The sequence below is a fragment of the Topomyia yanbarensis genome, chromosome 3, assembly GCF_030247195.1.
Source record: "Topomyia yanbarensis strain Yona2022 chromosome 3, ASM3024719v1, whole genome shotgun sequence".
Lineage (NCBI taxonomy): Eukaryota > Metazoa > Arthropoda > Insecta > Diptera > Culicidae > Topomyia > Topomyia yanbarensis.
In genome coordinates this window covers 177,877,384-177,888,627 of record NC_080672.1, presented here as the reverse complement: position 1 = coordinate 177,888,627, position 11,244 = coordinate 177,877,384, and positions in this window count along the sequence as shown.

Here is an 11,244-nt window from a genome sequence, read left to right as displayed (position 1 = left end):
GCGAGTGAACAAGAACGTGTGTCGATATGTGTGATAGATAAAAAAGCTATATTTTTAATGTCACCGTGGTCGTGTCCTGTACACAACCCTTTAATTTTTTTCAAAGCTATATATCTTCCAACATTGCAAATGGATTTTCAATCTTTTAATTTCATTTGAAAGATCGGAACTTTTCTAGTTTTTGGTGAAGAAACTGTGGCAGCGTTATTTCTGTAAAAAAAAGATGGGTGGGTAATGTCAGAGACATAACCGGAGTGAAGTAGAATACACTTTAGACCGGTAAATTCTGCTCTGGAATAAGCAATTTCTATGCGATTTTGTCGACTTTAGCACATTCATAGTTTATTTGGAGTATTTTTGGAATTATCAAGTTGACAATTTGCAACATTCTTTGAAAATATTGTTGAACTTTTATGAATGAAGGCACGAAAACGAGCGTTTGACCGTCGTCCTACTACCAGCATCAGAGAAGTAGCAGATCAGCATTTTTCGCTACATGGCCTGTACCAAAAAAATCCGCTCGTAAGTCCACCGGAAGAAAGGCTCCCCGCAAGCAGTTGGCAATGAAGGCAGTGTAAGAGTGCCCCAGTCACGATTGGCGTTAAGAAGCCTCATCGCTACCGAACAGAAACTATCACCCTGCGAAAAATTTACAGCTATCAAAAATCGAGCGGGCCTAAATTGTGACCCAAAATAAACCACAAACCAACAAGTTCTTTTCAGGACCAGCTAATTATAAAGTATTATTATTATAAATGAAATTTTCAATTACCTTACAACCTCCTTCCCCTATCCTCCCGGCTTGAATTACTATCAATCTTGATGATGCTGTGCGGCGGGGGCACTAGTTTTTATTATAGTGGAAAATTTAGGTTTGCGCGTTTTTCCCAAAAGATTTTAGCTGTGCTGTTTTCAAGGAAGTTGTAGTTGAATTCAAAATAAAATAGTTTATTTCTATTGTCAGAGATGGACCTTCCAACGAAAACTAGTCTGGCTCGCTTGGAATCGAATTGTACGGACCAACCACTGCTTTCACAAAATCTGTTATTTTCAGTAATTTTACATTCTACACAACTAGTCACAACTATTTCCAATCAGCGCAAAAATCGAAGGTTTTCATTCAGTACAACAGCAGATTTTCACTTTTAGAAAAACAGGCAACATTCTGGCCGAAAATTTTGAAACGGAGCACCTATATCGAAACGTTCGATTTTTGTAAATTGAATCATTACACTAACCTGTCTACAAATCACACAAATAACTTTTTTATTTTGTGCCATTCTACTTGAAAGCGACGATATTGTTCACACGTGGCTCACTTACCATCCAACGCTCTTGACAAGCTGATGCTTGTAATAACAAAACTTCAATTTCATTCTTTGTCGATAAATTGATGGCCCTGAAAAGCGCCTTTTGTTTGGGCAGTGTTCGAAATTTACTTGGAGCTGGTGTATATGGTAACAGTTTTGGTGCCATCGAAGACGGCGTGCTTGGCCAACTCTTCTGACAGCAGCAAACGGACAGCGGTGTGAATTTTGCGGGAGATGCTGCAAACGAACTGCTGCATGCTGATGCTGGAAACGAACTGAGCGTGAGCAACAGCATGCTGAGTTTTTATACCTGACTACAGCACAATGTAAGCTCGTCCTTTTTTGTGTTGTCCTCAATATGTGTTATTCGTAGCTCCACCCCTTCGTTGGTCGACCACATATTTTTGATAAAGAACAAAATTGAAATTATGTATCCAATACGGAAGTTATCGAACATTCAGGGTAAAAAGAGTAATGTAATACGGCACCTTGGTAAAATGTTTGAGAATTGAAACCTTTTTTGAATGCTTACTAGGCGAAACTGTAAACAAACACACAAATGATAACTTTTTATTTTGTGTCATTCTACGTGAAATCGACGATATTGTTCACAAGTAGCTCACTTGCCATCGAACGCTCTTGGCAAGCTACTTTCGGATGCTTGTAATAACAAAATTTCAATTCGATTCTTTGTTGATAAATGGCCCGTACCAAACAGACCGCTCGTAAGTCCACCGGAGGAAAGCCTCCCCGCAAGCAGTAAGCAACGAAGGCCGTGTAAAAGTGCCCCAGTCACGGTTGGCGTTAGGAAGCCTCATCACTACTGAACAGAAACAGTCGCCCTGCGAGAAATTCACAGCTATCAGTAATCGAGCAGGCCTAAATTGTGACCCAAAATAAACCACAAACCAACAAGTTCTTTTCAGGACCAGCCAATTATATTCCAGTAAGATATAAATGAAATTTTCGTTTTCCATTGCCTTACAACCTTTTTCCTCCCGGCTTGAATTACTATCAATCTTGATGATGCTGTGCGGTGGGGGCACAGGCAGTTTCCATTATAGTGGAAAATTTAGGCTTGCGCGTTTTTCCCAAAAGTTTTATAGCTGTGCTGTTTTCAAGGAAGTTGTAGTTGAATTCAAAATAAAATAGTTTACTTCTATTGTCAGAGGTGGACGAACGAAAATTGTCTGGCTCGCTTGGAATCGAATTGTACGGACCAACCACTACTTTCAAAATCCATTATTTTCAGTAATTGTACATTCTACAGAATTAGTCACAACTAACGGAGCACCTATATCGAAACGTTAGAAAACGTTCGATTTTTGTAAATTGAATCATTACACTAAACTGTCTATAAATCACAAATAACTTTTGATTTTGTGCCATTCTACGTGAAAGCTTGTGAACAATACCGCCGTTCATAAGCGGCTCACTTACCATCCAACACTCTTGACAAGCTGATGCTTGTAATAACAAAACTTCAATTTCATTCTTTGTCGATAAATTGATGGCCCTGAAAAGGGCCTTTTGTTTGGGCAGTGTTCGAAATTTACTTGGAGCTGGTGTATATGGTAACAGTTTTGGTGCCATCGAAGACGGCGTGCTTCTGACAGCAGCAAACGGACGGCGGTTTAAATTTTGCGGGAGATGCTGCAAACGAACTGCTGCATGCTGATGCTGGAAACGAACTGAGCGTGAGCAACAGCATGTTGAGTTTTTATACCTGACTACAGCACAATGTAAGCTCGTCCTTTTTTGTGTTGTCCTCAATATGTGTTCGTCGTAGCTCCACCCCTGCGTTGGTCGACCACATATTTTTGATAAAGAACAAAATTGAAATTGTGTTTCCAATACGGAGGTTATCGAACACACAGGGTAAAGAGAGTAATGTAATACGGTACCTTGGTAAAATGTTTGAGAATTGAAACCTTTTTTGAATGCGCCTAGTAAACACGAAACTGTAAACAAACACACAAATAATTTTTTATTTTGTGTCATTCTACGTGAAATCTACGATATTGTTCACAAGTAGCTCACTTGCCATCGAACGCTCTTGGCAAGCTACTTTCGGATGCTTGTAATAACAAAATTTCAATTCAAGGAAAGCCTCCCCGCAAGCAGTAAGCAACGAAGGCCGTGTAAAGTGCCCCAGTCACGGTTGGCGTTAGGAAGCCTCATCACTACTGAACAGAAACTGTCGCCCTGCGAGAAATTCACAGCTATCAGCAATCGAGCAGGCCTAAATTGTGAGCCAAAATAAACCACAAACCAACAAGTTCTTTTCAGGACCAGCCAATTATATTCCAGTAAGATATAAATGAAATTTTCGTTTTCCATAGCCTTACAACCTCTTTCTTCCCGGCTTGAATTACTATCAATCTTGATGATGCTGTGCGGCGGGGCACAGGCAGTTTCCATTATAGTGGAAAATTTAGGTTTGCGCGTTTTTCCCAAAAATTTTTTAGCTGTGCTGTTTTCAAGGAAGTTTTAGTTGAATTCAAAATAAAATAGTTTTCTTCTATTGTCAGAGGTGGACCTTCCAACGAAAACTAGTCTGGCTCGCTTGGAATCGAATTGTACGGACCGACCACTGCTTTCACAAAATCCGTTATTTTCAGTAATTGTACATTCTACAGAATTAGTCACAACTATTTCCAATCAGCGCAAAAATCGAAGGTTTTCATTCAATACAACAGCAGATTTTCACGTTTGAAAAAACAGGCAGCATTCTGGCCGAAAATTTTGAAACGGAGCACCTATATCGAAACGTTAGAAAATGTTCGATTTTTGTAAATTGAATCATTACACTAAACTGTCTATAAATCACAAATAACTTGATTTTGTGCCATTCTACGTGAAAGCTTGTGAACAATACCGTCGTTCACAAGTGGCTCACTTACCATCCAACGCTCTTGACAAGCTGATGCTTGTAATAACAAAACTTCAATTTCATTCTTTGTCGATAAATTGATGGCCCTGAAAAGGGCCTTTTCTTTGGGCAGTGTTCGAAATTTACTTGGTGCTGGTGTATATGGTAACAGTTTTGGTGCCATCGAAGACGGCGTGCTTGGCCAACTCTTCTGACAGCAGCAAACGGACGGCGGTTTGAATTTTGCGGGAGATGCTGCAAACGAACTGCTGCATGCTGATGCTGGAAACGAACTGAGCGTGAGCAACAGCATGCTGAGTTTTTATACCTGACTACAGCACAATGTAAGCTCGTCCTTTTTTGTGTTGTCCTCAATATGTGTTCTTCGAAGCTCCACCCCTTCGTTGGTCGACCACATATTTTTGATAAAGAACAAAATTGAAATTGTGTATCCAATACGGAGATTATCGAACACTCAGGGTAAAGAGAGTAATGTAATACGGCACCTTGGTAAAATGTTTGAGAATTGAAACCTTTTTTGAATGCGCCTAGTAAAAATGTTTTCCACTTCACTCCAGTTTGTTTCAGGTTTTATTTGCAATTTGCGTACTGAAATAAATCATAATTTAGGGTTTAACCCAAATTGCTCTCCAGGGAGAAACAGTCCATGAAACAGAAAATGCAAACTTATTCTTTGAAATGAGTGGTGGCCCTGAAAAGGGCCTTTTTTATAATGATACAAGTGAGTTCTACCATACAATGTGCGTCCCTGCCGCTACAAAGTATAGACGACATTCATTGAGATTTTGCACTTGGCGCGATCAGTATAGGTCACGGCATCTCGGATGACATTTTCCTGCACACCATCAGCATTCGTAGATTAAATCGGAGATGCATTTTACACCACCACGACGAACCAGACGCCGAATGGCAGATTTGGTGATTCCCTGGATTTTATCACGAAGAACCTTGCGATGACGCTTGGTACGGGAACGCAAACATGATACCGCTCATTGTACCATCCGGACGAGCATGTTACTCGTGTGGTAAGCGAGCACCCACTGATACAAAACAAGCTCGCGTGACCTGTATATATAACATTCCCGTATGTAATGAAACGCTTACATGCTCCTTTTTGACGGCTCTGCGTGGGATATGCTGGCAAATTGCGCGTTTTCCTCGCTGTTTCCGAAGGATTTTCTGAAAATCCTTGTTTTGGTTTATTTATAGTAGTCGCTGTAATTCCGAAATTTAATACGAAATACGTGCACAAATTGCCGATCAGATAGTGCAAAAATATTGCGATTTCGTCCAGTAGAACGGAAGATACTCGCATTTCAAACCTGGGAAAATTTCTCAACTGAAATTTTTGAAACGGGACCCCATATTGAAACGTTAGAAGTATTCTACTTCAAAAATTAATTTTTGAAAATGGTTGATTTTTCAATAAAAATCGTTCATAACTTTTCAAATAGATGAGATAATAACTTTGTTACTTCTCCAAAAATACTCGCCATATAATGTTCTAAAAGAGCTGCAAACAAAGTATTTACGATATATCAATGTATGAAGTGACAAATGAGAAATAGTGATTTTAAGGGGTCACGTTTTCATCGCTCAATCTCTTATGGTAAAATCAACTGAGAAAAAGTCATTGTGTGTGATAATGCTGAATGTCACGGCAATTCTATTGGATTTGTAAACGTTTTTGAAAGAACAGTCCACCGTACATCTAAATGGTAAAGTGGATTTACAGTAGTGTTAGCTGCAAACTATCGTTAATTCTAAATCGGCCAACAAAAGTTATCTATGCGCACTTAAGTTAATCCTTTTTGGTTTGGACTAGTGCTCAAAACGAGTGCTAGAAAGAAAATGCTTTAGTTCATGTCTTGTTATCTTAAAATAAAATCTTGAAACGAGTTTGTAATTCATAGCAGCGGAAATTATTGTATGCTTTTTCAACATTTATGCAATGTTTGAAAGTATAAATTAATTATCGACTATAATGACGGCTGTGGGTAAGTTAAGGAAAGATTATCAATTCTTGGTTACTTCAAAACAAATAAAAGTAAGAGGTCTGGTAAAATAACTCATAAAGCATAATGTTCCACTTTTAGAACTTTGTTTGGCGAATATTTTTGTTGAAGTAACAAAGTTATTATCTCGTCAATTTGAAAAGTTATGAACGATTTTTGTTGAAAAATACACCATTTTCAAAAATTACAGAAATAACGCTGTCGCAGTTTTTTCACCAAAAACTAGAAAAGTTCCAATCTTTCAAATGAAATTAAAACATTGAAAATCCATTTGCAATGTTGGAAGATGCTATATGCTTTGAAATAAAACCATTTTTGTTTTGAAAATCGCCTGTAACTATGCAAACAAAAGTGATAGAAACTTCATTGCTTCGGCAAAAATGTGTATTTACAAAAGTTCTAAAAATCTCTAGAACAAAATATTAGCGCGAAATTAACACATACAAAGATATTAATAGAAAACCAACCCTACCTTGAATATTGCAAAAATCATAGCACATGAACCATTAGAGATAGCCACACAGTTTTTTCAGAAAAGTTGCTTCAATTTGATTGATTTATGACTTTGTAGAACATTATGTAGCTGAATTTTACATATCTAAGAAGTTGATACTTTGAACACCCTAACCACAAGGACCACCCTAATTCAACTAATATAAAAATCTAAAACCAACAGTTTAGGCACAAACAGTTTTGTCTTCCTAAATACAGTTTTGGGACCATAGTGTAGTGCTTTGAAAATCTAGCGAAATCGTTTTAGGGCACCAGCGTGTCTAATTCAGAGCTATCTGCGCGGCGAGTTAAATCTGTAAAGAATACTAAAAATTAATTTCTATTCCATAATTTTCAGTTCAGCAATTCGAGAGAGCGTGCTCTCACGGTTAAATAAAAAATAAAACTATTAAAAAATTTCAAATAGTTTATAATTTTCACAAACTTATTAGGAAAAATTGTTTAATAAGCTTTCGTAATATTGTGTAGGAAAAAAGCTGAAAATTCCAGTATTTTCTCTATCTGCAACATATAAACCCTTAAGTATACCAATTAATTGGTATACGAATTGGAATAGGTTCGCCAAATTTTGGAAGAAGTCTATAAAATAACCCCTTAAACTACCTAACAATTGTTGTAGTTCGATGCAATAAAAAAATACCCAAAAATGAAATATACCTATTAATGTGAAACACAGTGAATAATACATACAATAAAGACCCATTTTTTATCAGTCTCATGGTGTATTTTAGGCTGACAAAATGGGGACATTGGCTAACTCGGGCAATTTTTTTCTTTATAATAAACTGAAGCTGTTAAAATATTCTTCCCGTCCCTTGATGTAGTCTGATAACTATTTCTGATTTTGATGAACTTTTTATTTTTGCATATTTCCATCTTCATGATAAGGAAACATGCTCAAGAAAGGATTTACTCGAATTCAGTCTTGTTCGTCTGCTAGAGGCCATCAAACATATGTTCATATTTGGCTGATAAAATCGGGGTTTCAATATATTATAATAGATATTCAGCATTCGAAGAAGTTTCTTGTGAACGAGTATAGAACGACTTTGTTTCTACTTACTTGAAGTCAGCGGCGTAGCCAGAAATTCGGTTTGGTGGGGGTTTGGTGAAAATCGATTTTACTGTCCAAACGGCACAATTCCGAAACCGTAATTTTTAAAGTTTTAAAATTATGAATTAATTTTTCAGAAAATAGTAACAGAGTTCGTGTCTTTAGCCAACTTGTTGAGACTTTATTGTAGTCATGAATATTAACCTGAGAAAATTCACCATAAATACTTCTTGGACGATATACCGTCAAAATTATTTTATCAAATTATGCGCTGTTTAACGTTTGTAAAACTCATCGAAGATACTAAACCTCCGAAATTGGCGGTTTCAAGATGATGCTATCTTGACCTTAAATTACTGTTTTTGAACGTTTGACCTATACATATAATTGGTCATGCAACAAAAATCAAATGCTCATCAAAATCGATCAGGACCTGCGTCATTTTTCATAAATTTCAATCTACATTCGGAAAGTGTTATCCTCGTTATTAATCATATTACGTTTTCGTCTCAACTCGACGCATTTCCAAAATAAAAACCTGTTTAATCCACCTAGTGGCGCAATTGTGTCTCATTTGTCCAGACTACGATTCCATGGCTGGTTATGTTCAATACAATGGTGGAAATGAATATTACATGTTCAGTACGATTTGCACATACATGCAATGGATCGACAGCCACGATCTTGAGACACTGTGTGATACTGAAACATCGCTTGAAACCAGCGGCGGATCGTGGAGAAAGATCCGGGAGGTCCGGGTCCTGCCGAAATTTTTCAACTTGTTAAGAAATTTTAAACTAGTTTTAATTTTAAAGTAGCAACTTCTCACTGCATACTCTCTCCGGGCCGGGATGATTGACGATTTTTAGAGTGATTGCATAACCTTTCTATTTGAGAAAGGCAAAAATGTACCGAAGTCCAAAAAAGTCAATTTTTGTCAAACATTATTTTTTCGAGTTTACATCAAATCTCAATGTTTCATGCATTTTAAAGTCATTTGGCATCAAAAATACAAAATTGATTTTGAAAATTTTGTTTCAGATCGATCCGATGGTTATAAGTTAGAAAAATTGCAGTCAGAAGGTTCGCACAAATGAACATTTTTGCACTGATAAGTTATCAAGTTCCTTCCAGACAACTTGGAAGTGTTCGGTGATTATTTCTAGCGGTTGTAGATAGAAAAATGAAATACAAAATTCGTTTTATCGAAATAATGTTTGGCTTATTTTCAATGGATGATTGCTATATTGAACAATAAATAGGCGACAAAGAGTAATCCACAAACAACAAGCCATAACTTTTAAAGTATTCAAAATAGATATTTGAAGTCTTTAGTAAAGTTATTCGCAAAAGTAAGAGCTACAAATTTGCTGAAGTCATCATTTCGATATAATCACTTCCAAGAAAATTTGTGGAAATATCTCACTCATAGGGGGATTAATCAGCAAAAGCACGATACCAAAAGAAAGGACATATTGCCTCCATTAAATTCTCCGAAGATACTATTGACCTAAAATAAGCCGTTTTGGCGTTAATAATAGATTACATGTTTTTGGTCATATTTCTGGCAATGGGAAATGATAAAAATCTTGTCAATTTCGGCAGATAATTAAAAAACTGCAAAAATGCCATTTTTGCACATTCAAACATTCATGTCTTGGAAACTAAACATCAGAATCTAAAACAAATTAATAGCGTTTTTACTGTTTGATAGGTCTTTCATTTAATATTGGTTTGGATAAGATCGGTTCAGTCATTGCTGAGAAACACGAATGAGAGTTTGTCCGTTACACACATACAATGTCCCAAATCGTCGAGCTGAGTCGATTGGTATAGAAGACTCGGCCCTCCGGGCCTCGTAAAAAATCTTGAAAGTTTGAGCGAATTCTATACATTTTATAAGAAATGTAAAACAATGTTAATTTGGGTATCCGGGAGATTTTTCCATTTCCTATCAGGGATAGGAAGCACAGCACGAGAGCCTAACACGAGCTGAGCGGCCGCTTTGAACGAACCAAAAGCAATAAGCACTGAAACCGCTCGTGCTAGGTAACTTTCGTGCTTGAGCTGTGGGATTCGAAGAGCTAGCACAACGAGCTAGCACGATGAGCTAGCACCATGAGCTAGCTTGGTAAGCTGGGACGAGCAAGATCGGTGAGCTAGCTCAGTGAGCTAGCACGAGTTAACTCAATGAGCTGGCACGGTGAGTTTGTCCGATGAGCTTGAACGGTGCAGTAGTGTGGAACGAAAGAATTGTAAGCGTCGGTAGCTTTTTATTTTATTTCGTTTTTATAGAAATTTGTAAAATGTTGAGTGGGAAAATGTTTGTTTTGTGTTTGATGTTAGCCTTCCTCCAAACCTCCTGGAGTAGTGGTAGGCAACAATTAGGCAGATTACCACAAGAACGCAGCCAACCACCCAACAGGCTTTCACCTTTGCGCCAAAGAAAACCGATATCGCGAACGGCCATTGGGGGTGGCAACAAGTGCGAATAGGATGACTAATGTCAAACTAGCGATGGAAATACTCGCTGAATGCACTGGGCGAGGGCAATGACCTACGGGATAGGAGAATGACATCTTGGTAAGATCGAAATGAGATCATCGATCACTTACTCGGAAAAACTCAAGCCAAACAGTCGTAAATTTCGAAGTAGACAGCTTAAACTAAATTTTACAGTATAGTCCTGTACGGTGTGCTCTGATACCGTGGACAACAAGTAAGGTCATTCTCCATTCGTCATTATGCCCAAATGTGCTCTCGCCAGTCAACTAATGCACCTAATGTACCCAACAAAACTACCCATTGCGCGGGAACACCATTCCTGGATGCGCGCATTATTGCCGGAAATCGCTGGCGTACGACGGCCGGATCGAACATCGGCATACGCTTGAAAGGCCACCCTCGAAGCGCATTGCTAGCTAAGCAAATCGTGTGGAAACTAGAGGGGCCACTGACACGACGAAGGAAAAGCGGAAGCAGACAGCGAAGCAGAAGGTGGAAAGCGGAAGGTGCGCTGCTGAATACGACGGGCCCGTCGAGAAAAGGTTAGATAGAAATAAGAAAGTGGGAGGAAGTGACAGTGAAAGCAAATAAAGTTTGTAAAGTGAAAGACGAGCGTTTTAGCATCAGCAAAAATAAGCATTTCCCTGCTACCCGCGAAATTTTAAGATAAGCCTGTCGACCCTGAGATCATTGTTTCAGGGAGTCTCAGTAGCGCACGCGGCTGGGGCTGACCGGTAATTTACAGAATAGGACAAATTAAGAAATATGCGTTGGCAAATGTGCGACGGGTTGCTGACAAAACGATGCAAGCATCGTTACTCACACTAACGCGTTATTTTTTCTACTTTGCTATAGCTCCGTGCAGCGTGCTAGCTATCACCGTGTTAGCGAAAGTTCTCGCTCATCAGTGCTCGTGCTACTTGCTAACTCTAACTCATCGGAAACCAGCACAAG